Below are 26432 nucleotides of genomic sequence, written 5' to 3'. Positions count from 1 at the left end.
CACTGTAGCTACACGAAAGAGCTCCGTGGACCAAAAATCAACTCGAGATGAGAGGTTAGTCCCTAACTTCGACTCCAGAGGAATACCAGCTTACGACAAGCACCTCAAGAGGAAGCTTCTCGCAGCTTTAGGTATGTGAGAGGAGCCCTGAGTTTGCAGCCTCCAGTGGAATGGACATCGCGATGCCCTGACTCGAAATAAGGCCGGATATTCCTGCAGTGACTTGAATGCAGGCTCGTCTTGCATCTCCCACGACGAAAGGATGTCTGAATCCCCTGTGGAGACCACAGAGAAAGACCTAGTTCCCCACCTCATCGCGACCGGAAGCCTCATATCCTTTGAAAACTCCAGAGGTACGCGGAGATCAGTGCCTCCAAAGGAGACGATGCCTGACTCCTCGTGAAACTTGATAGGAGTCCCAGGATTCCTGTGGCACGTGGAAAGGGACCCTTGGTCTCCCGCCTCAGCTGGAGAGGCGTCCCAATTGCCCTGCCAAGCCTCGAGGAGAATCCCGAGTTGTCCCTCGTAACTAGGCAGGAGTTCTGACATGGCTGAACAAACACGTGGGTGGAAGGGCCCTCCCCGTCGTAACTCGAGAATATATCCCAGGTTCCCTCCGCAACTCGAGAAAAACCATGAGATTTCTCCCTCGCCGCAAAATGATGCCCGATTCCTCTGCAATGCATGCAGAGTAATTCCGTGTTGCACATCACACATGAAAGGAGCCTTGATTTCCTTGATGGCACTCCAGAGAAACCCCAAGAACACTGTTCCAAGGCCAGAGTGCTCCTGAGGTCACTGTAGCCACACTGAAGAGCTCCGTTTACCAAAAATCAACTCGAGATGAGAGGTTAGTCCCTGGCTTCGACTCCAGAGGAATACCACCTTACCACAAGCACCTCAAGAGGAGGCTTCTCTCAGCTCTAGCTATGTGAGAGGGACCCTGAGTTTGTGGCCTCAAGTGGAATGGACACCGCGATGCCCTGACTCGAAATAAGGCCGGATATCCGTGCAGTGACTTGAATGCAGGCTCGTCTTGCATCTCCCAAGACGAAAGGATGTCTGAATCCCCTGTGGAGACCACAGAGAAAGACCTAGTTCCCCACCTCATCGCGACCGGAGGCCTCACATCCTTTGAAAACTTCAGAAGTACGCGGTGATCAGTGCCTCCAAAGGAGACGATGCCTGACTCCTCGTGAAACTTGATAGGAGTCCCAGGATTCCTGTGGCACGTGGAAAGGGACCCTTGGTCTCCCGCCTCACCTGGAGAGGCGTCCCAATTGCCCTGCCAAGCCTCGAGGAGAATCCCAAGTTTTCCCTCACAACTAGGTAGGAGTCCTGACGTCGCTGAAGAAACACGTGTGTGGAAGGGCCATTCCCGTCGTACCTCGAAAATATACCCCAGGTTCCCGCCGCAAATCGAGAAAAACCATGAGACTTCCCCCTCGCCGCGAGATGACGCCCGATTCCCGTGCACTGCGTGCAGAGCAATTCCGTGTTGCACATCACACATGAAAGGAGCCTTGATTTTCTTGATGGCACTCCAGAGAAACCCCAAGAACCCTGTTTCATGGATAGAGGGATCCTGAGGTCACTGTAGCCACAGGAAAGAGCTCCGTGGACCAAAAATCAACTCGAGATGAGAGGTTAGTCCCTGGCTTCGACTCCAGAGGAATACCACCTTACCAGAAGCACCTCAAGAGGAGGCTTCTCTCAGCTCTAGGTATGTGAGAGGGACCCTGAGTTTGCGGCCTCAAGTGGAATGGACACCGCGATGCCCTGACTCGAAATAAGGCCGGATATCCCTGCAGTGACTTGAATGCAGGCTCGTCATACATCTCCCAAGACGAAAGGATGTCTGAATCCCCTGTGGAGACCACAGAGAAAGACCTAGTTCCCCACCTCATCGCGACCGGAGGCCTCACATACTTTGAAAACTCCAGAGGTATGCGGAGATCAGTGCCTCCAAAGGAGACGATGCCTGACTCCTCGTGAAAGTTGATAGGAGTCCCAGGATTCCTGTGGCACGTGGAAAGGGACCCTTGGTCTCCCGCCTCAGCTGGAGAGGCGTCCCAATTGCCCTGCCAAGCCTCGAGGAGAATCCCGAGTTGTCCCTCGCAACTAGGCAGGAGTCCTGACGTCGCTGAACAAACACGTGTGTGGAAGGGCCATCCCCGTCGTAACTCGAGAATATACCCCAGGTTCCCGCCGCAACTCGAGAAAAACCATGAGACTTCCCCATCGCTGCGAGATGAGGACAACTCCCCTGCACTGCGTGCAGAGCAATTCCGTGTTGCACATCACACATGAAAGGAGCCTTGATTTCCTTGATGGCACTCCAGAGAAACCCCAAGAACACTATTTCAAGGCTAGAGGGATCCTGACGTCACTGTAGCAACACGAAAGAGCTCCGTGGACCAAAAATCAACTCGAGATGAGAGGTTAGTCCCTGGCTTCGACTCCAGAGGAATACCACCTTACCACTAGCACCTCAAGAGGAGGCTTCTCTCAGCTCTAGGTATGTGAGAGGGACCCTGAGTTTGCGGCCTCAAGTGGAATGGACACCGCGATGCCCTGACTCGATATAAGGCCGGATATCCCTGCAGTGACTTGAATGCAGGCTCGTCTTGCATCTCCCAAGATGAAAGGATGTCTGAATCCCCTCTGGAGACCACAGAGAAAGACCTAGTTCCCCACCTCATCGCGACCGGAGGCCTCGCATCCTTTGAAAACTCCAGAGGTACGCGGAGATCAGTGCCTCCAAAGGAGACGATGCCTGACTCCTCGTGAAACTTGATAGGAGTCCCAGGATTCCTGTGGCACGTGGAAAGGGACCCTTGGTCTCCCGCCTCAGTTGGACAGGCGTCCCAATTGCCCTGCCAAGCCTCGAGGAGAATCCCGACTGTCCCTCGCAACTAGGCAGGAGTCCTGACGTCGCTGAACAAACACGTGTGTGGAAGGGCCATCCCCGTCGTAACTCGAGAATAAACACCAGGTTCCCATCGCAACTCGAGAAAAACCATGAGACTTGCACCTCGCCGCAAAATGAGGCCCGATACCCTGCACTGCGTGCAGAGCAATTCCGTGTTGCACATCACACATGAAAGGAGCCATGATTTCCTTGATGGCACTCCAGAGAAACCCCAAGAACACAGTTTCAAGGCTAGAGGGATGCTGAGGTCACTGTAGCAACACGAAAGAGCTCCGTGGACCAAAAATCAACTCGAGATGTGAGGCTAGTCCCTAGGTTCGACTCCAGAGGAATACCACCTTACCACAAGCACCTCAAGAGGAGGCTTCTCTCAGCTCTAGGTATGTGAGAGGGACCCTGAGTTTGCGGCCTCAAGTGGAATGGACACCGCGATGCCCTGACTCGAAATAAGGCCGGATATCCCTGCAGTGACTTGAATGCAGGCTCGTCTTGCATCTCCCAAGACGAAAGGATGTCTGACTCCCCTGTGGAGACCACAGAAAAAGACCTAGTTCCCCACCTCATGGCGACCGGAGGCCTCACATCCTTTGAAAACTCCAGAGGTACACGGAGATCAGTGCCTCCAAAGGAGACGATGCCTGACTCCTCGTGAAAATTGATAGGAGTCCCAGGATTCCTGTGGCACGTGGAAAGGGACCCTTGGTCTCCCGCCTCAGTTGGAGAGGCGTCCCAATTGCCCTGGCAAGCCTCGAGGAGAATCCCGAGTTGTCCCTCGCAACTAGGCAGGAGTCCTGACGTCGCTGAACAAACACGTAGGTGGAAGGGCCGTCTCCGTCGTAACTCGAGAATATACCCCAGGTTCCCATCGCAACCCGAAAAAATCCATGATACTTCCCCATCGCCGCAAAATGAGGCCCGATACCCTGCACTGCGTGCAGAGCAATTCCGTGTTGCACATCACACATGAAAGGAGCCTAGATTTCCTTGATGGCACTCCAGAGAAACCCCAAGAACACTGTTTCAAGGCTAGAGGCATCCTGAGGTCACTGTAGCAACACGAAAAAGCTCCGTGGACCAAAAATCAACTCGAAATGAGAGGTTAATCCCTAGGTTCGACTCCAGAGAAATACCACCTTACCACAAGCACCTAAAGAGGAGTCTTCTCTCAGCTCTAGGTATGTGAGAGGGACCCTGAGTTTGCGGCCTCAAGTGGAATGGACACCGCGATGCCCTGACTCGAAATAAGGCCGGATATCCCTGCAGTGACATGAATGCAGGCTCGTCTTGCATCTCCCAAGACGAAAGGATGTCTGAGTCCCCTGGGGAGACCACAGAGAAAGACCTAGTTCCCCACCTCATCGCGACCGGAGGCCTCACATCCTTTGAAAACTCCAGAGGTACGCGGAGATCAGTGCCTCCAAAGGAGACGATGCCTGACTCCTCGTGAAACTTGATAGGAGTCCCAGGATTCCTGTGGCACATGGAAAGGGACCCTTGGTCTCCCGCCTCAGCTGGTGAGGCGTCCCAATTGCCCTGCCATGGCTCGAGGCGAATCCCGAATTTTCCCTCACAACTAGGCAGGAGTCCTGTCGTCGCTGAACAAACACGAGTGTGGAAGGGCCATTCCCTTCGTAACTCGAGAATATACCCCAGGTTCCCATCGCAACTCGAGAAAAACCATGAGACTTCCCCCTCGCCGCGAGATGAGGCCCGATTCCCCTTCACTGCGTGCAGAGCAATTGTGTGTGGCACATCACACATGAAAGGAGCCTTGATTTCCTTGATGGCACTCCAGAGAAACCCCAAGAACACTGTTTCAAGGCTAGAGGGATCCTGAGGTCACTGTAGCAACACGAAAGAGCTCCGTGGACCAAAAATCAACTCGAGATGAGACGGTAGTCCCTGGCTTCGACTCCAGAGGAATACCACCTTACCACAAGCACCTCAAGAGGAGGCTTCTCTCAGCTCTAGGTATGTGAGAGGGACCCTGAGTTTGCTGCCTCAAGTGGAATGGACACCGCGATGCCCTGACTCGAAATAAGGCTGGATATCCCTGCAGTGACTTGAATGCAGGCTCATCTTGCATCTCCCAAGACGAAAGGATGTCTGAATCCCCTGAGGAGACCACCGAGAAAGACCTAGTTAACCACCTCATCGTTACCGGAGGCCTCACATCCTTTGAAAATTCCAGAGGTACGCGGAGATCAGTGCCTCCAAAGGAGACGATGCCTGACTCCTCGTTAAACTTGATAGGAGTCCAGGATTCCTGTGGCACGTGGAAAGGGACCCTTGGTCTCCCGCCTCAGCTGGAGAGGCGTCCCAATTGCCCTGCCAAGCCTCGAGGAGAATCCCGAGTTGTCCCTCGCAACTAGGCAGGAGTCCTGACGTCGCTGAACAAACACGTGGGTGGAAGGGCCATCCCCGTCGTAATTCAAGAATATACCCCAGGTTCCCGCCGCAACTCGAGAAAAACCATGAGGCTTCCCCCTCTCCCCGACATGAGGCCCGATACCCTGCACTGCATGCAGAACAATTCCGTGTGGCACATCACACATGAAAGGAGGCTTGATTTCCTTGATGGCACTCCAGAGAAACCCCAAGAACACTGTTTCAAGGCTAGAGGGATCTTGAGGTCACTGTAGTAACACGAAAGAGCTCCGTGGACCAAAAATCAACTCGAGAAGAGGGGTTGGTCCCTGGCTTCGACTCCAGAGGAATACCACCTTACCACAAGCACCTCAAGAGGAGGCTTCTCTCAGCTCTAGGTATGTGAGAAGGACCCTGAGTTTGCGGCCTCAAGTGGAATGGACACCGCGATGCCCTGACTCGAAATAAGGCCGGATATCCCTGCAGTGACTTGAATGCAGGCTCGTCTTGCATCTCCCAAGACGAAAGGATGTCTGAATCCCCTGTGGAGACCACAGAGAAAGACCTAGTTCCCCACCTCATCGCCACCGGAGGCCTCACATCCTTTGAAAACTTCAGAAGTACGCGGTGATCAGTGCCTCCAAAGGAGACGATGCCTGACTCCTCGTGAAACTTGATAGGAGTCACAGGATTCCTGTGGCACGTGGAAAGGGACCCTTGGTCTCCCGCCTCAGCTGGAGAGGCGTCCCAATTGCCCTGCCAAGCCTCGAGGAGAATCGCGAGTTGTCCCTCGCAACTAGGCAGGAGTCCTGACGTCGCTGAACAAACACGTGTGTGGAAGGGCCATCCCCGTCGTAACTCGAGAATATACCCCAGGTTCCCGCCTCAACTCGAGAAAAACCATGAGACTTCCCCATCGCTGCGAGATGAGGACCAATTCCCCTGCACTGCGTGCAGAGCAATTCCGTGTTGCACATCACACATGAAAGGAGCCTTGATTTCCTTGATGGCCCTCCAGAGAAACACCAAGAACACTGTTTCAAGGCTAGAGGGATCCTGAGGTAACTGTAGCAACACGAAAGAGCTCCGTGGACCAAAAATCAACTCGAGATGAGAGGTTAGTCCCTGGCTTCGACTCCAGAGGAATACCACCTTACCACTAGCACCTCAAGAGGAGGCTTCTCTCAGCTCTAGGTATGTGAGAGGGACCCTGAGTTTGCGGCCTCAAGTGGAATGGAGACCGCGATGCCCTGACTCGAAATAAGGCCGGATATCCCTGCAGTGACTTGAATGCAGGCTCGTCTTGCATCTCCCAAGACGAAAGGATGTCTGAATCCCCTGTGGAGACCACAGAGAAAGACCTAGTTCCCCACCTCATCGCGACCGGAGGCCTCACATCCTTTGAAAACTCCAGAGGTATGCGGAGATCAGTGCCTCCAAAGGAGACGATGCCTGACTCCTCGTGAAACTTGATAGGAGTCCCAGGATTCCTGTGGCACGTGGAAAGGGACCCTTGGTCTCCCGCCTCAGCTGGAGAGGCGTCCCAATTGCCCTGCCAAGCCTCGAGGAGAATAACGAGTTGTCCCTCGCAACTAGGCAGGAGTCCTGCCGTCGCTGAAGAAACACGTGGGTGGAAGGGCCATCCCCGTCGTAACTCGAGAATATACCCCAGGTTCCCGCCGCAACTCGAGAAAAACCATGAGACTTCCCCCTCGACACGAGATGAGGCCCGATTCCCCTGCACTGCGTGCAGAGCAATTCCGTGTTGCACATCACACATAAAAGGAGCCTTGATTTCCTTGATGGCACTCCAGAGAAACCCCAAGAACACTGTTTCAAGGCTAGAGGAATCCCGAGGTCACTGTAGCAACACGAAAGAGCTCCGTGGACCAAAAATCAACTCGAGATGAGAGGTTAGTCCCTGGCTTCGACTCCAGAGGAATACCACCTTACCACAAGCACCTCAAGAGGAGGCTTCTCTCAGCTTGAGGTATGTGAGAGGGACCCTGAGTTTGCGGCCTCAAGTGGAATGGACACCGTGATGCCCTGACTCGAAATAAGGCCGGATATCCCTGCAGTGACTTGAATGCAGGCTCGTCTTGCATCTCCCAAGACGAAAGGATGTCTGAATCCCCTGTGGAGAACACAGAGAAAGACCTATTTCCCTACCTCATCGCGACCGGAGGCCTCACATCCTTTGAAAACTCCAGAGGTATGCGGAGATCAGTTCCTCCAAAGGAGACGATGCATGACTCCTCGTGAAACTTGATAGGAGTCCCAGGATTCCTGTGGCACGTGGAAAGGAACCCTTAGTCTCCCGCCTCAGCTGGAGAGGCGTCCCAATTGCCCTGCCAAGCCTCGAGGAGAATCCCGAGTTGTCCCTCGCAACTAGGCAGGAGTCCTGACGTCGCTGAAGAAACACGTGTGTGGAAGGGCCATTCCCGTCGTAACTCGAGAATATACCCCAGGTTCCCGCCGCAACTCGAGAAAAACCATGAGACTTCCCCCTCGCCGCGAGATGAGGCCCGATTCCCCTGCACTGCGTACAGAGCAATTCCGTGTTGCACATCACACATGAAAGGAGCCTTGATTTCCTTGATGGCACTCCAGAGAAACCCGAAGAACACTGTTTCAAGGCTAGAGGGATCCCGAGGTCACTGTAGCAACAAGAAAGAGCTCCGTGGACCAAAAATCAACTCGAGATGAGAGGTTAGTCCCTGGCTTCGACTCCAGAGGAATACCACCTTACCACAAGCACCTGAAGAGGAGGCTTCTCTCAGCTCTAGGTATGTGAGAGGGACCCTGAGTTTGCGGCCTCAAGTGGAATGGAAACCGCGATGCCCTGACTCGAAATAAGGCCGGATATCCCTGCAGTGACTTGAATGCAGGCTCGTCTTGCATCTCCCAAGACGAAAGGATTTCTGAATCCCCTGTGGAGACCACAGAGAAAGACCTAGTTCCCCACCTCATCGCGACCAGAGGCCTCACATCCTTTGAAAACTCCAGAGGTACGCAGAGATCAGTGTCTCCAAAGGAGACGATGCCTGACTCCTCGTGGAACTTGATAGGAGTCCCAGGATTCCTGTGGCACGTGGAAAGGGACCCTTGGTCTCCCTCCTCAGCTGGAGAGGCATCCCAATTGCCCTGCCAAGCCTCGAGGAGAACCCCGAGTTGTCCCTCGCAACTAGGCAGGAGTCCTGACTTCGCTGAACAAACACTTGGTTGGAAGGGCCATCCCCGTCGTAACTCGAGAATATACCCCAGGTTCCCGCCGCAACTCGAGAAAAACCATGAGACTTCCCCCTCGCCGCGAGATGAGGCCCGATTCCCCTGCACTGCGTGCAGAGCAATTCCGTGTTGCACATCACACATGAAAGGAGCCTTGATTTCCTTGATGGCACTCCAGAGAAACCCCAAGAACACTGTTTCAAGGCTAGAGGGATCCTGAGGTCACTGTAGCAACACAAAAGAGCTCCGTGGACCAAAAATCAACTCGAGATGAGAGGTTAGTCCCTGGCTTCGACTCCAGAGGAATACCACCTTACCACAAGCACCTCAAGAGGAGGCTTCTCTCAGCTCTAGGTATGTGAGAGGGACCCTGAGTTAGCGGGCTCAAGTGGAATGGACACCGCGATGCCCTGACTCGAAATAAGGCCGGATATCCCTGCAGTGACTTGAATGCAGGCTCGTCTTGCATCTCCCAAGACGAAAGGATGTCTGAATCCCCTGTGGAGACCACAGAGAAAGACCTAGTTCCCCACCTCATGGCGACCGGGGCCTCACATCCTTTGAAAACTCCAGAGGTACGCGGAGATCAGTGCCTCCAAAGGAGACGATGCCTGACTCCTCGTGATACTTGATAGGATTGCCAGGATTCCTGTGGCACCTGGAAAGGGACCCTTGGTCTCCCGCCTCAGCTGGAGAGGCGTCCCAATTGCCCTGCCAAGCCTCGAGGAGAATCCCGAGTTGTCCCTCGCAACTAGGCAGGAGTCCTGACGTCACTGAACAAACACTTGTGTGGAAGGGCCATCCCCGTCGTAACTCGAGAATATTCCCCAGGTTCCCGCCGCAACTCGAGAAAAACCATGAGACTTCCCCCTCGCCGCGAGATGAGGCCCGATTCCCCTGCACTGCGTGCAGAGCAATTCCGTGTTGCACATCACACATGAAAGGAGCCTTGATTTCCTTGATGGCACTCCAGAGAAACCCCAAAAACAATGTTTCAAGGCTACAGGGATCCTGAGGTCACTGTAGCAACATGAAAGTGCTCCGTGGACCAAAAATCAACTCGAGATGAGAGGTTAGTCCCTGGCTTCGACTACAGAGGAATACCACCTTACCACAAGCACCTCAAGAGGAGGCTTCTCTCAGCTCTAGCTATGTGAGAGGGACCCTGAGTTTGCGGCCTCAAGTGGAATGGACACCGCGATGCCCTGACTCGAAATAAGGCCGAATATCCCTGCAGTGACTTGAATGCAGGCTCGTCTTGCATCTCCCAAGACGAAAGGATGTCTGAATCCCCTGGGGAGACCACAGAGAAAGACCTAGTTCCCCAGCTCATCGCGACCGGAGGCCTCACATCCCTTGTAAACTTCAAAGGTACGCGGAGATCAGTGCCTCCAAAGGAGACGATGCCTGACTCCTCATGAAAATTGATAGGAGTCCCAGGATTCCTGTGGCACGTGGAAAGGGCCCCTTGGTCTCCCGCCTCAGCTGGAGAGGCGTCCCAATTGCCCTGCCAAGCCTCGAGGAGAATCCCGAGTTGTCCCTCGCAACTAGGCAGGAGTCCTGACGTCACTGAACAAACACGTGGGTGGAAGGGCCATCCCCTCGTAACTCGAGAATAATCCCCAGGTTCCCGCCGCAACTCGAGAAAAACCATGAGACTGCCCCCTCACCGCGAGATGAGGCCCGATTCCCCTGCACTGCGTGCAGAGCAATTCCGTGTTGCACATCACACATGAAAGGAGCCTTGATTTCCTTGATGGCACTGCAGAGAAACTCCAAGAACACTGTTTCAAGGCTGGAGGGATCCTGAGGCCACTGTAGCAACACGAAAGAGCTCCGTGGACCAAAAATCAACTCGAGATGAGAGGTTAGTCCCTGGCTTCGACTCCAGAGGAATACCACATTACCACAAGCACCTCAAGAGGAGGCTTCTCTCAGCTCTAGGTATGTGAGAGGGACCCTGAATTTGCGGCCTCAAGTGGAATGGACACCGCAATGCCCTGACTCGAAATAAGGCCGGATATCCCTGCAGTAACTTGAATGCAGGCTCGTCTTGCATCTCCCAAGACGAAAGGATGTCTGAATCCCATGTGGAGACCACAGAGAAAGACCTAGTTCCCCACCTCATCGCGACCGGAGGCCTCACATCCTTTGAAAACTCCAGAGGTACGCGGAGATCAGTGCCTCCAAAGGAGACGATGCCTGACTCCTCGTGAAACTTGATAGGATTGCCAGGATTCCTGTGGCACCTGGAAAGGGACACTTGGTCTCCCGCCTCAGCTGGAGAGGCGTCCCATTTGCCCTGCCAAGCCTCGAGGAGAATCCCGAGTTGTCCCTCGCAATTAGGCAGGAGTCCTGACGTAACTGAACAAACACGTGTGTGGAAGGGCCATCCCCGTCGTAACTCGAGGATATTCCCCAGGTTACCGCCGCAACTCGAGAAAAACCATGAGACTTCCCCCTCGCCGCGAGATGAGGCCCGATTCCCCTGCACTGCGTGCAGAGCAATTCCGTGTTGCACATCACACATGAAAGGAGCCTTGATTTCCTTGATGGCACTCCAGAGAAACATCAAGAACACTGTTTCAAAGCTACAGGGATCCTGAGGTCACTGTAGCAACACGAAAGAGCTCCGTGGAACAAAAATCAACTCGAGATGAGAGGTTAGTCCCTGGCTTCGACTCCAGAGAAATACCACCTTACCACAAGCACCTCAAGAGGAGGCTTCTCTCAGCTCTAGCTATGTGAGAGGGACCCTGAGTTTGCGGCCGCAAGTGGAATGGATACCGCGATGCCGTGACTCGAAATAAGGCCGGATATCCCTGCAGTGACTTGAATGCAGGCTCGTCTTGCATCTCCCAAGATGAAAGGATGTGTGAATCCCCTGTGGAGACAACAGAGAAAGAACTAGTTCCCCACCTCATGGCGACCGGAGGCCTCACATCCTTTGAAAACTCCAGAGGTACGCGGAGATCAGTGCCTCCAAAGGAGACGATGCCTGACTCCTCGTGAAATTTGATAGGAGTCCCAGGATTCCTGTGGCACGTGGAAAGGGACCCTTGGTCTCCCTCCTCAGCTGGAGAGGCGTCCCAATTGCCCTGCCAAGCCTCGAGGAGAACCCCGAGTTGTCCCTCGCAACTAGGCAGGAGTCCTGACTTCGCTGAACAAACACTTGGTTGGAAGGGCCATCCCCGTCGTAACTCGAGAATATACCCCAGGTTCCCGCTGCAACTCGAGAAAAACCATGAGACTTCCCCCTCGCCGCGAGATGAGGCCCGATTCCCCTGCACTGCGTGCAGAGCAATTCCGTGTTGCACATCACACATGAAAGGAGCCTTGATTTCCTTGATGGCACTCCAGAGAAACCCCAAGAACACTGTTTCAAGGCTAGAGGGATCCTGAGGTCACTGTAGCAACACAAAAGAGCTCCGTGGACCAAAAATCAACTCGAGATGAGAGCTTAGTTCCTGGCTTCGACTCCAGAGGAATACCACCTTACCACAAGCACCTCAAGAGGAGGCTTCTCTCAGCTCTAGGTATGTGAGAGGGACCCTGAATTTGCGGCCTCCAGTGGAATGGACACCGCGATGCCCTGACTCGAAATAAGGCCGGATATCCCTGCAGTGACTTGAATGCAGGCTCGTCTTGCATCTCCCAAGACGAAAGGATGTCTGAATCCCATGTGGAGACCACAGAGAAAGACGTAGTTCCCCACCTCATCGCGACCGGAGGCCTCACATCCTTTGAAAACTCCAGAGGTATGCGGAGATCAGTGCCTCCAAAGGAGACGATGCCTGACTCCTCGTGAAACTTGATAGGAGTCCCAGGATTCCTGTGGCACGTGGAAAGGGACCCTTGGTCTCCCGCCTCAGCTGGAGAGGCGTCCCAATTGCCCTGCCAAGCCTCGAGGAGAATCCCGAGTTGTCCCTCGCAACTAGGCAGGAGTCCTGCCGTCGCTGAACTAACACGTGTGTGGAAGGGCCATCCCCGTCGTAACTCGAGAATATACCGCAGGTTCCCGCCGCAACTCGAGAAAAACCATGAGACTTCCCCCTCGCCGCGAGATGAAGCCCGATTCCCCTGCACTGCGTGCAGAGCAATTCCGTGTTGCACATCACACATGAAAGGAGCCTTGATTTCCTTGATGGCACTCCAGAGAAACCCCAAGAACACCGTTTCAAGGCTAGAGGGATCCTGAGGTCACTGTAGCAACACGAAAGAGCTCCGTGGACCAAAAATCAACTCGAGATGAGAGGTTAGTCCCTGGCTTCGACTCCAGAGGAATACCACCTTACCACAAGCACCTCAAGAGGAGGCTTCTCTCAGCTCTAGGTATGTGAGAGGGACCCTGAGTTAGCGGGCTCAAGTGGAATGGACACCGCGATGCCCTGACTCGAAATAAGGCCGGATATCCCTGCAGTGACTTGAATGCAGGCTCGTCTTGCATCTCCCAAGACGAAAGGATGTCTGAATCCCCTGTGGAGACCACAGAGAAAAACCTAGTTCCCCAGCTCATCGCGACCGGAGGCCTCACATCCCTTGTAAACTTCAAAGGTACGCGGAGATCAGTGCCTCCAAAGGAGACGATGCCTGACTCCTCATGAAAATTGATAGGAGTCCCAGGATTCCTGTGGCACGTGGAAAGGGCCCCTTGGTCTCCCGCCTCAGCTGGAGAGGCGTCCCAATTGCCCTGCCAAGCCTCGAGGAGAATCCCGAGTTGTCCCTCGCAACTAGGCAGGAGTCCTGACGTCACTGAACAAACACTTGTGTGGAAGGGCCATCCCCGTCGTAACTCGAGAATATTCCCCAGGTTCCCGCCGCAACTCGAGAAAAACCATGAGACTTCCCCCTCGCCGCGAGATGAGGCCCGATTCTCCTGCACTGCGTGCAGAGCAATTCCGTGTTGCACATCACACATGAAAGGAGCCTTGATTTCCTTGATGGCACTCCAGAGAAACCCCAAGAACACTGTTTCAAGGCTACAGGGATCCTGAGGTCACTGTAGCAACATGAAAGTGCTCCGTGGACCAAAAATCAACTCGAGATGAGAGGTTAGTCCCTGGCTTCGACTCCAGAGGAATACCACCTTACCACAAGCACCTCAAGAGGAGGCTTCTCTCAGCTCTAGGTATGTGAGAGGGACCCTGAATTTGCGGCTTCCAGTGGAATGGACACCGCAATGCCCTGACTCGAAATAAGGCCGGATATCCCTGCAGTGACTTGAATGCAGGCTCGTCTTGCATCTCCCAAGACGAAAGGATGTCTGAATCCCATGTGGAGACCACAGAGAAAGACCTAGTTCCCCACCTCATCGCGACCGGAGGCCTCACATCCTTTGAAAACTCCAGAGGTACGCGGAGATCAGTGCCTCCAAAGGAGACGATGCCTGACTCCTCGTGAAACTTGATAGGATTGCCAGGATTCCTGTGGCACCTGGAAAGGGACACTTGGTCTCCCACCTCAGCTGGAGAGGCGTCCCAATTGCCCTGCCAAGCCTCGAGGAGAATCCCGAGTTGTCCCTCGCAATTAGGCAGGAGTCCTGACGTCACTGAACAAACACGTGTGTGGAAGGGCCATCCCCGTCGTAACTCGAGGATATTCCCCAGGTTCCCGCCGCAACTCGAGAAAAACCATGAGACTTCCCCCTCGCCATGAGATGAGGCCCGATTCCCCTGTACTGCATGCAGAGCAATTCCGTGTTGCACATCAAACAAGAAAGGAGCCTTGATTTCCTTGATGGCACTCCAGAGAAACCCCAAGAACACTGTTTCAAGGCTAGAGGGATCCTGAGGTCACTGTAGCAACACGAAAGAGCTCCGTGGACCAAAAATCAACTCGAGATGAGAGGTTAGTCCCTGGCTTCAACTCCAGAGGAATACCACGTTACCACAAGCACCTGAAGAGGAGGCTTCTCTCAGCTCTAGGTATGTGAGAGGGACCCTGAGTTTGCGGCCTCAAGTGGAATGGAAACCGCGATGCCCTGACTCGAAATGAGGCCGGATATCCCTGCACTGACTTGAATGCAGGCTCGTCTTGCATCTCCCAAGACGAAAGGATGTCTGAATCCCCTGTGGAGAACACAGAGAAAGACCTAGTTCCCCACCTCATCGCGACCGGAGGCCTCACATGCTTTGAAAATTCCAGAGGTACGCGGAGATCAGTGCCTCCAAAGGAGACGATGCCTGACTCCTCGTGAAACTTGATAGGATTGCCAGGATTCCTGTGGCACCTGGAAAGGGACCCTTGGTCTCCCGCCTCAGCTGAAGAGGCGTCCCAATTGTCCTGCCAAGCCTCGAGGAGAATCCCGAGTTGTCCCTCGCAACTAGGCAGGAGTCCTGACGTCACTGAACAAGCACTTGTGTGGAAGGGCCATCCCCGTCGTAACTCGAGAATATTCCCCAGGTTCCCGCCGCAACTCGAGAAAAACCATGAGACTTCCCCCTCGTCGCGAGATGAGGCCCGATTCCCCTGCACTGCGTGCAGAGCAATTCCGTGTTGCACATCACACATGAAAGGAGCCTTGATTTCCTTGATGGCACTCCAGAGAAACCCCAAGAACACCGTTTCAAGGCTAGAGGGATCCTGAGGTCACTGTAGCAACACGAAAGAGCTCCGTGGACCAAAAATCAACTCGAGATGAGAGGTTAGTCCCTGGCTTCGACTCCAGAGGAATACCACCTTACCACAAGCACCTCAAGAGGAGGCTTCTCTCAGCTCTAGCTATGCGAGAGGGACCCTGAGTTTGGGGCCTCAAGTGGAATGGACACCGCGATGCCCTGGCTCGAAATAAGGCCGGATATCCCTGCAGTGACTTGAATGCAGGCTCGTCTTGCATCTCCCAAGACGAAAGGATGTCTGAATCCCCTGTGGAGACCACAGAGAAAGACCTAGTTCCCCACCTCATCGCGACCGGAGGCCTGACATCCTTTGAAAACTCCAGAGGTACGCGGAGATCAGTGCCTCCAAAGGAGATGATGCCTGACTTCTCGTGAAACTTGATAGGAGTCCCAGGATTCCTGTGGCACGTGGAAAGGGACCCTTGGTCTCCCGCCTCAGCTGGAGAGGCGTCCCAGTTGCCCTGCCAAGCCTCGAGGAGAATCCCGAGTTGTCCCTCGCAACTAGGCAGGAGTCCTGACGTCACTGAACAAACACGTGGGTGGAAGGTCCATCCCCGTAGTAACTCGAGAATATACCCCAGGTTCCCGCCGCAACTCGAGAAAAACCAGAAGACTTCCCCCTCGCCGTGAGATGAGGCCCGATTCCCCTGCACTGCGTGCAGAGCAATTCCTTGTTGCACATCACACATGAAAGGAGCCTTTATTTCCTTGATGGCACTCCAGAGAAACCCCAAGAACACTGTTTCAAGGCTAGAGGGATCCTGAGGTCACTGTAGCAACACGAAATAGCTCGGTGGACCAAAAATCAACTCGAGATGAGAGGTTAGTCCCTGGCTTCGACTCCAGAGGAATACCACCTTACCACAAGCACCTCAAGAGGAGGCTTCTCTCAGCTCTAGCTATGTGAGAGGGACCCTGAGTTTGCGGCCTCAAGTGGAATGGACACCGCGATGCCCTGGCTCGAAATAAGGCCGGATATCCCTGCAGTGACTTGAATGCAGGCTCGTCTTGCATCTCCCAAGACGAAAGGATGTCTGAATCCCCTGTGGAGACCACAGAGAAAGACCTAGATCCCCACCTCATCGCGACCGGAGGCCTCACATCCTTTGAAAACTCCAGAGGTACGCGGAGATCAGTGCCTCCAAAGGAGACGATGCCTGACTCCTCGTGAAACTTGATAGGAGTCCCAGGATTCCTGTGGCACGTGGAAAGGGACCCTTGGTCTCCCGCCTCAGCTGGAGAGGCGTCCCAATTGCCCTGCCAAGCCTCGAGGAGAATAACGAGTTGTCCCTCGCAACTAGGCAGGAGTCCTGCCGTCGCTGAAGAAACACGTGGGTGGAAGGGCCATCCCCGTCGTAACTCGAGAATATACCCCAGGTTCCCGCCGCAACTCGAGAAAAACCATGAGACTTCCCCCTCGACACGAGATGAGGCCCGATTCCCCTGCACTGCGTGCAGAGCAATTCCGTGTTGCACATCACACATAAAAGGAGCCTTGATTTCCTTGATGGCACTCCAGAGAAACCCCAAGAACACTGTTTCAAGGCTAGAGGAATCCCGAGGTCACTGTAGCAACACGAAAGAGCTCCGTGGACCAAAAATCAACTCGAGATGAGAGGTTAGTCCCTGGCTTCGACTCCAGAGGAATACCACCTTACCACAAGCACCTCAAGAGGAGGCTTCTCTCAGCTTGAGGTATGTGAGAGGGACCCTGAGTTTGCGGCCTCAAGTGGAATGGACACCGCGATGCCCTGGCTCGAAATAAGGCCGGATATCCCTGCAGTGACTTGAATGCAGGCTCGTCTTGCATCTCCCAAGACGAAAGGATGTCTGAATCCCCTGTGGAGACCACAGAGAAAGACCTATTTCCCTACCTCATCGCGACCGGAGGCCTCACATCCTTTGAAAACTCCAGAGGTACGCGGAGATCAGTTCCTCCAAAGGAGACGATGCCTGACTCCTCGTGAAACTTATAGGAGTCCCAGGATTCCTGTGGCACGTGGAAAGGGACCCTTGGTCTCCCGCCTCAGCTGGAGAGGCGTCCCAATTGCCCTGCCAAGCCTCGAGGAGAATCCCGAGTTGTCCCTCGCAACTAGGCAGGAGACCTGACTTCGCTGAAGAAACACGTGTGTGGAAGGGCCATTCCCGTCGTAACTCGAGACTCTACCCCAGGTTCCCGCCGCAACTCGAGAAAAACCATGAGACTTCCCCCTCGCCGCGAGATGAGGCCCGATTCCCCTGCACTGCGTGCAGAGCAATTCCGTGTTGCACATCACACATGAAAGGAGCCTTGATTTCCTTGATGGCACTCCAGAGAAACCCGAAGAACACTGTTTCAAGGCTAGAGGGATCCCGAGGTCACTGTAGCAACACGAAAGAGCTCCGTGGACCAAAAATCAACTCGAGATGAGAGGTTAGTCCCTGGCTTCGACTCCAGAGGAATACCACCTTACCACAAGCACCTGAAGAGGAGGCTTCTCTCAGCTCTAGGTATGTGAGAGGGACCCTGAGTTTGCGGCCTCAAGTGGAATGGACACCGCGATGCCCTGACTCGAAATAAGGCCGGATATCCCTGCAGTGACTTGAATGCAGGCTCGTCTTGCATCTCCCAAGACGAAAGGATTTCTGAATCCCCTGTGGAGACCACAGAGAAAGACCTAGTTCCCCACCTCATTGCGACCAGAGGCCTCACATCCTTTGAAAACTCCAGAGGTACGCAGAGATCAGTGTCTCCAAAGGAGACGATGCCTGACTCCTCGTGGAACTTGATAGGAGTCCCAGGATTCCTGTGGCACGTGGAAAGGGACCCTTGGTCTCCCTCCTCAGCTGGAGAGGCGTCCCAATTGCCCTGCCAAGCCTCGAGGAGAACCCCGAGTTGTCCCTCGCAACTAGGCAGGAGTCCTGACTTCGCTGAACAAACACTTGGTTGGAAGGGTCATCCCCGTCGTAACTCGAGAATATACCCCAGGTTCCCGCTGCAACTCGAGAAAAACCATGAGACTTCCCCCTCGCCGCGAGATGAGGCCCGATTCCCCTGCAATGCGTGCAGAGCAATTCCGTGTTGCACATCACACATGAAAGGAGCCTTGATTTCCTTGATGGCACTCCAGAGAAACCCCAAGAACACTGTTTCAAGGCTAGAGGGATCCTGAGGTCACTGTAGCAACACAAAAGAGCTCCGTGGACCAAAAATCAACTCGAGATGAGAGCTTAGTTCCTGGCTTCGACTCCAGAGGAATACCACCTTACCACAAGCACCTCAAGAGGAGGCTTCTCTCAGCTCTAGGTATGTGAGAGGGACCCTGAATTTGCGGCCTCCAGTGGAATGGACACCGCGATGCCCTGACTCGAAATAAGGCCGGATATCCCTGCAGTGACTTGAATGCAGGCTCGTCTTGCATCTCCCGACGAAAGGATGTCTGAATCCCATGTGGAGACCACTGAGAAAGACCTAGTTCCCCACCTCATCGCGACCGGAGGCCTCACATCCTTTGAAAACTCCAGAGGTATGCGGAGATCAGTGCCTCCAAAGGAGACGATGCCTGACTCCTCGTGAAACTTGATAGGAGTCCCAGGATTCCTGTGGCACGTGGAAAGGGACCCTTGGTCTCCCGCCTCAGCTGGAGAGGCGTCCCAATTGCCCTGCCAAGCCTCGAGGAGAATCCCGAGTTGTCCCTCGCAACTAGGCAGGAGTCCTGCCGTCGCTGAACTAACACGTGTGTGGAAGGGCCATCCCCGTCGTAACTCGAGAATATACCCCAGGTTCCCGCCGCAACTCGAGAAAAACCATGAGACTTCCCCCTCGCCGCGAGATGAAGCCCGATTCCCCTGCACTGCGTGCAGAGCAATTCCGTGTTGCACATCACACATGAAAGGAGCCTTTATTTCCTTGATGGCACTCCAGAGAAACCCCAAGAACACCGTTTCAAGGCTAGAGGGATCCTGAGGTCACTGTAGCAACACGAAAGAGCTCCGTGGACCAAAAATCAACTCGAGATGAGAGGTTAGTCCCTGGCTTCGACTCCAGAGGAATACCACCTTACCACAAGCACCTCAAGAGGAGGCTTCTCTCAGCTCTAGGTATGTGAGAGGGACCCTGAGTTAGCGGGCTCAAGTGGAATGGACACCGCGATGCCCTGACTCGAAATAAGGCCGGATATCCCTGCAGTGACTTGAATGCAGGCTCGTCTTGCATCTCCCAAGACGAAAGGATGTCTGAATCCCCTGTGGAGACCACAGAGAAAGACCTAGTTCCCCACCTCATGGCGACCGGAGGCCTCACATCCTTTGAAAACTCCAGAGGTACGCGGAGATCAGTGCCTCCAAAGGAGACGATGCCTGACTCCTCGTGATACTTGATAGGAGTCCCAGGATTCCTGTGGCACGTGGAAAGGGACCCTTGGTCTCCCGCCTCAGCTGGAGAGGCGTCCCAATTGCCCTGCCAAGCCTCGAGGAGAATCCCGAGTTGTCCCTCGCAACTAGGCAGGAGTCCTGACGTCACTGAACAAACACGTGGGTGGAAGGGCCATCCCCTCGTAACTCGAGAATATTCCCCAGGTTCCCGCCGCAACTCGAGAAAAACCATGAGACTGCCCCCTCACCGCGAGATGAGGCCCGATTTCCCTGCACTGCGTACAGAGCAATTCCGTGTTGCACATCACACATGAAAGGAGCCTTGATTTCCTTGATGGCACTCCAGAGAAACCCCAAGAACACTGTTTCAAGGCTGGCGGGATCCTGAGGTCACTGTAGCAACACGAAAGAGCTCCGTGGACCAAAAATCAACTCGAGATGAGAGGTTAGTCCCTGGCTTCGACTCCAGAGGAATACCACCTTACCACAAGCACCTCAAGAGGAGGCTTCTCTCAGCTCTAGGTATGTGAGAGGGACCCTGAATTTGCGGCTTCCAGTGGAATGGACACCGCAATGCCCTGACTCGAAATAAGGCCGGATATCCCTGCAGTGACTTGAATGCAGGCTCGTCTTGCATCTCCCAAGACGAAAGGATGTCTGAATCCCATGTGGAGACCACAGAGAAAGACCTAGTTCCCCACCTCATCGCGACCGGAGGCCTCACATCCTTTGAAAACTCCAGAGGTACGCGGAGATCAGTGCCTCCAAAGGAGACGATGCCTGACTCCTCTTGAAACTTGATAGGATTGCCAGGATTCCTGTGGCACCTGGAAAGGGACACTTGGTCTCCCGCCTCAGCTGGAGAGGCGTCCCAATTGCCCTGCCAAGCCTCGAGGAGAATCCCGAGTTGTCCCTCGCAACTAGGCAGGAGTCCTGACGTCACTGAACAAACACTTGTGTGGAAGGGCCATCCCCGTCGTAACTCGAGAATATTCCCCAGGTTCCCGCCGCAACTCGAGAAAAACCATGAGACTTCCCCCTCGCCGCGAGATGAGGCCCGATTCCCCTGCACTGCGTGCAGAGCAATTCCGTGTTGCACATCACACATGAAAGGAGCCTTGATTTCCTTGATGGCACTCCAGAGAAACCCCAAAAACAATGTTTCAAGGCTACAGGGATCCTGAGGTCACTGTAGCAACATGAAAGTGCTCCGTGGACCAAAAATCAACTCGAGATGAGAGGTTAGTCCCTGGCTTCGACTCCAGAGGAATACCACCTTACCACAAGCACCTCAAGAGGAGGCTTCTCTCAGCTCTAGCTATGTGAGAGGGACCCTGAGTTTGCGGCCTCAAGTGGAATGGACACCGCGATGCCCTGACTCGAAATAAGGCCGAATATCCCTGCAGTGACTTGAATGCAGGCTCGTCTTGCATCTCCCAAGACGAAAGGATGTCTGAATCCCCTGGGGAGACCACAGAGAAAGACCTAGTTCCCCAGCTCATCGCGACCGGAGGCCTCACATCCCTTGTAAACTTCAAAGGTACGCGGAGATCAGTGCCTCCAAAGGAGACGATGCCTGACTCCTCATGAAAATTGATAGGAGTCCCAGGATTCCTGTGGCACGTGGAAAGGGCCCCTTGGTCTCCCGCCTCAGCTGGAGAGGCGTCCCAATTGCCCTGCCAAGCCTCGAGGAGAATCCCGAGTTGTCCCTCGCAACTAGGCAGGAGTCCTGACGTCACTGAACAAACACGTGGGTGGAAGGGCCATCCCCTCGTAACTCGAGAATAATCCCCAGGTTCCCGCCGCAACTCGAGAAAAACCATGAGACTGCCCCCTCACCGCGAGATGAGGCCCGATTCCCCTGCACTGCGTGCAGAGCAATTCCGTGTTGCACATCACACATGAAAGGAGCCTTGATTTCCTTGATGGCACTGCAGAGAAACTCCAAGAACACTGTTTCAAGGCTGGAGGGATCCTGAGGCCACTGTAGCAACACGAAAGAGCTCCGTGGACCAAAAATCAACTCGAGATGAGAGGTTAGTCCCTGGCTTCGACTCCAGAGGAATACCACATTACCACAAGCACCTCAAGAGGAGGCTTCTCTCAGCTCTAGGTATGTGAGAGGGACCCTGAATTTGCGGCCTCAAGTGGAATGGACACCGCAATGCCCTGACTCGAAATAAGGCCGGATATCCCTGCAGTAACTTGAATGCAGGCTCGTCTTGCATCTCCCAAGACGAAAGGATGTCTGAATCCCATGTGGAGACCACAGAGAAAGACCTAGTTCCCCACCTCATCGCGACCGGAGGCCTCACATCCTTTGAAAACTCCAGAGGTACGCGGAGATCAGTGCCTCCAAAGGAGACGATGCCTGACTCCTCGTGAAACTTGATAGGATTGCCAGGATTCCTGTGGCACCTGGAAAGGGACACTTGGTCTCCCGCCTCAGCTGGAGAGGCGTCCCATTTGCCCTGCCAAGCCTCGAGGAGAATCCCGAGTTGTCCCTCGCAATTAGGCAGGAGTCCTGACGTAACTGAACAAACACGTGTGTGGAAGGGCCATCCCCGTCGTAACTCGAGGATATTCCCCAGGTTACCGCCGCAACTCGAGAAAAACCATGAGACTTCCCCCTCGCCGCGAGATGAGGCCCGATTCCCCTGCACTGCGTGCAGAGCAATTCCGTGTTGCACATCACACATGAAAGGAGCCTTGATTTCCTTGATGGCACTCCAGAGAAACATCAAGAACACTGTTTCAAAGCTACAGGGATCCTGAGGTCACTGTAGCAACACGAAAGAGCTCCGTGGAACAAAAATCAACTCGAGATGAGAGGTTAGTCCCTGGCTTCGACTCCAGAGAAATACCACCTTACCACAAGCACCTCAAGAGGAGGCTTCTCTCAGCTCTAGCTATGTGAGAGGGACCCTGAGTTTGCGGCCGCAAGTGGAATGGATACCGCGATGCCGTGACTCGAAATAAGGCCGGATATCCCTGCAGTGACTTGAATGCAGGCTCGTCTTGCATCTCCCAAGATGAAAGGATGTGTGAATCCCCTGTGGAGACAACAGAGAAAGAACTAGTTCCCCACCTCATGGCGACCGGAGGCCTCACATCCTTTGAAAACTCCAGAGGTACGCGGAGATCAGTGCCTCCAAAGGAGACGATGCCTGACTCCTCGTGAAATTTGATAGGAGTCCCAGGATTCCTGTGGCACGTGGAAAGGGACCCTTGGTCTCCCTCCTCAGCTGGAGAGGCGTCCCAATTGCCCTGCCAAGCCTCGAGGAGAACCCCGAGTTGTCCCTCGCAACTAGGCAGGAGTCCTGACTTCGCTGAACAAACACTTGGTTGGAAGGGCCATCCCCGTCGTAACTCGAGAATATACCCCAGGTTCCCGCTGCAACTCGAGAAAAACCATGAGACTTCCCCCTCGCCGCGAGATGAGGCCCGATTCCCCTGCACTGCGTGCAGAGCAATTCCGTGTTGCACATCACACATGAAAGGAGCCTTGATTTCCTTGATGGCACTCCAGAGAAACCCCAAGAACACTGTTTCAAGGCTAGAGGGATCCTGAGGTCACTGTAGCAACACAAAAGAGCTCCGTGGACCAAAAATCAACTCGAGATGAGAGCTTAGTTCCTGGCTTCGACTCCAGAGGAATACCACCTTACCACAAGCACCTCAAGAGGAGGCTTCTCTCAGCTCTAGGTATGTGAGAGGGACCCTGAATTTGCGGCCTCCAGTGGAATGGACACCGCGATGCCCTGACTCGAAATAAGGCCGGATATCCCCTGCAGTGACTTGAATGCAGGCTCGTCTTGCAATCTCCCAAGACGAAAGGATGTCTGAATCCCATGTGGAGACCACAGAGAAAGACGTAGTTCCCCACCTCATCGCGACCGGAGGCCTCACATCCTTTGAAAACTCCAGAGGTACGCGGAGATCAGTGCCTCCAAAGGAGACGATGCCTGACTCCTCGTGAAACTTGATAGGAGTCCCAGGATTCCTGTGGCACGTGGAAAGGGACCCTTGGTCTCCCGCCTCAGCTGGAGAGGCGTCCCAATTGCCCTGCCAAGCCTCGAGGAGAATCCCGAGTTGTCCCCTCGCAACTAGGCAGGAGTCCTGCCGTCGCTGAACTAACACGTGTGTGGAAGGGCCATCCCCGTCGTAACTCGAGAATATACCGCAGGTTCCCGCCGCAACTCGAGAAAAACCATGAGACTTCCCCCTCGCCGCGAGATGAAGCCCGATTCCCCTGCACTGCGTGCAGAGCAATTCCGTGTTGCACATCACACATGAAAGGAGCCTTGATTTCCTTGATGGCACTCCAGAGAAACCCCAAGAACACCGTTTCAAGGCTAGAGGGATCCTGAGGTCACTGTAGCAACACGAAAGAGCTCCGTGGACCAAAAATCAACTCGAGATGAGAGGTTAGTCCCTGGCTTCGACTCCAGAGGAAATACCACCCTTACCACAAGCACCTCAAGAGGAGGCTTCTCTCAGCTCTAGGTATGTGAGAGGGACCCTGAGTTAGCGGGCTCAAGTGGAATGGACACCGCGATGCCCTGACTCGAAATAAGGCCGGATATCCCTGCAGTGACTTGAATGCAGGCTCGTCTTGCATCTCCCAAGACGAAAGGATGTCTGAATCCCCTGTGGAGACCACAGAGAAAAATTCCCCAGCTCATCGCGACCGGAGGCCTCACATCCCTTGTAAACTTCAAAGGTACGCGGAGATCAGTGCCTCCAAAGGAGACGATGCCTGACTCCTCATGAAAATTGATAGGAGTCCCAGGATTCCTGTGGCACGTGGAAAGGGCCCCTTGGTCTCCCGCCTCAGCTGGAGAGGCGTCCCAATTGCCCTGCCAAGCCTCGAGGAGAATCCCGAGTTGTCCCTCGCAACTAGGCAGGAGTCCTGACGTCACTGAACAAACACTTGTGTGGAAGGGCCATCCCCGTCGTAACTCGAGAATATTCCCCAGGTTCCCGCCGCAACTCGAGAAAAACCATGAGACTTCCCCCTCGCCGCGAGATGAGGCCCGATTCTCCTGCACTGCGTGCAGAGCAATTCCGTGTTGCACATCACACATGAAAGGAGCCTTGATTTCCTTGATGGCACTCCAGAGAAACCCCAAGAACACTGTTTCAAGGCTACAGGGATCCTGAGGTCACTGTAGCAACATGAAAGTGCTCCGTGGACCAAAAATCAACTCGAGATGAGAGGTTAGTCCCTGGCTTCGACTCCAGAGGAATACCACCTTACCACAAGCACCTCAAGAGGAGGCTTCTCTCAGCTCTAGGTATGTGAGAGGGACCCTGAATTTGCGGCTTCCAGTGGAATGGACACCGCAATGCCCTGACTCGAAATAAGGCCGGATATCCCTGCAGTGACTTGAATGCAGGCTCGTCTTGCATCTCCCAAGACGAAAGGATGTCTGAATCCCATGTGGAGACCACAGAGAAAGACCTAGTTCCCCACCTCATCGCGACCGGAGGCCTCACATCCTTTGAAAACTCCAGAGGTACGCGGAGATCAGTGCCTCCAAAGGAGACGATGCCTGACTCCTCGTGAAACTTGATAGGATTGCCAGGATTCCTGTGGCACCTGGAAAGGGACACTTGGTCTCCCACCTCAGCTGGAGAGGCGTCCCAATTGCCCTGCCAAGCCTCGAGGAGAATCCCGAGTTGTCCCTCGCAATTAGGCAGGAGTCCTGACGTCACTGAACAAACACGTGTGTGGAAGGGCCATCCCCGTCGTAACTCGAGGATATTCCCCAGGTTCCCGCCGCAACTCGAGAAAAACCATGAGACTTCCCCCTCGCCATGAGATGAGGCCCGATTCCCCTGTACTGCATGCAGAGCAATTCCGTGTTGCACATCAAACAAGAAAGGAGCCTTGATTTCCTTGATGGCACTCCAGAGAAACCCCAAGAACACTGTTTCAAGGCTAGAGGGATCCTGAGGTCACTGTAGCAACACGAAAGAGCTCCGTGGACCAAAAATCAACTCGAGATGAGAGGTTAGTCCCTGGCTTCAACTCCAGAGGAATACCACGTTACCACAAGCACCTGAAGAGGAGGCTTCTCTCAGCTCTAGGTATGTGAGAGGGACCCTGAGTTTGCGGCCTCAAGTGGAATGGAAACCGCGATGCCCTGACTCGAAATGAGGCCGGATATCCCTGCACTGACTTGAATGCAGGCTCGTCTTGCATCTCCCAAGACGAAAGGATGTCTGAATCCCCTGTGGAGAACACAGAGAAAGACCTAGTTCCCCACCTCATCGCGACCGGAGGCCTCACATGCTTTGAAAATTCCAGAGGTACGCGGAGATCAGTGCCTCCAAAGGAGACGATGCCTGACTCCTCGTGAAACTTGATAGGATTGCCAGGATTCCTGTGGCACCTGGAAAGGGACCCTTGGTCTCCCGCCTCAGCTGAAGAGGCGTCCCAATTGTCCTGCCAAGCCTCGAGGAGAATCCCGAGTTGTCCCTCGCAACTAGGCAGGAGTCCTGACGTCACTGAACAAGCACTTGTGTGGAAGGGCCATCCCCGTCGTAACTCGAGAATATTCCCCAGGTTCCCGCCGCAACTCGAGAAAAACCATGAGACTTCCCCCTCGTCGCGAGATGAGGCCCGATTCCCCTGCACTGCGTGCAGAGCAATTCCGTGTTGCACATCACACATGAAAGGAGCCTTGATTTCCTTGATGGCACTCCAGAGAAACCCCAAGAACACCGTTTCAAGGCTAGAGGGATCCTGAGGTCACTGTAGCAACACGAAAGAGCTCCGTGGACCAAAAATCAACTCGAGATGAGAGGTTAGTCCCTGGCTTCGACTCCAGAGGAATACCACCTTACCACAAGCACCTCAAGAGGAGGCTTCTCTCAGCTCTAGCTATGCGAGAGGGACCCTGAGTTTGGGGCCTCAAGTGGAATGGACA

Source organism: Cervus elaphus, unplaced genomic scaffold (assembly GCF_910594005.1).
Source record: "Cervus elaphus unplaced genomic scaffold, mCerEla1.1, whole genome shotgun sequence".
Classification (NCBI taxonomy): domain Eukaryota; kingdom Metazoa; phylum Chordata; class Mammalia; order Artiodactyla; family Cervidae; genus Cervus; species Cervus elaphus.
The sequence above is the reverse complement of the archived record's forward strand: the minus strand, read 5'-3'. Positions refer to the sequence as shown.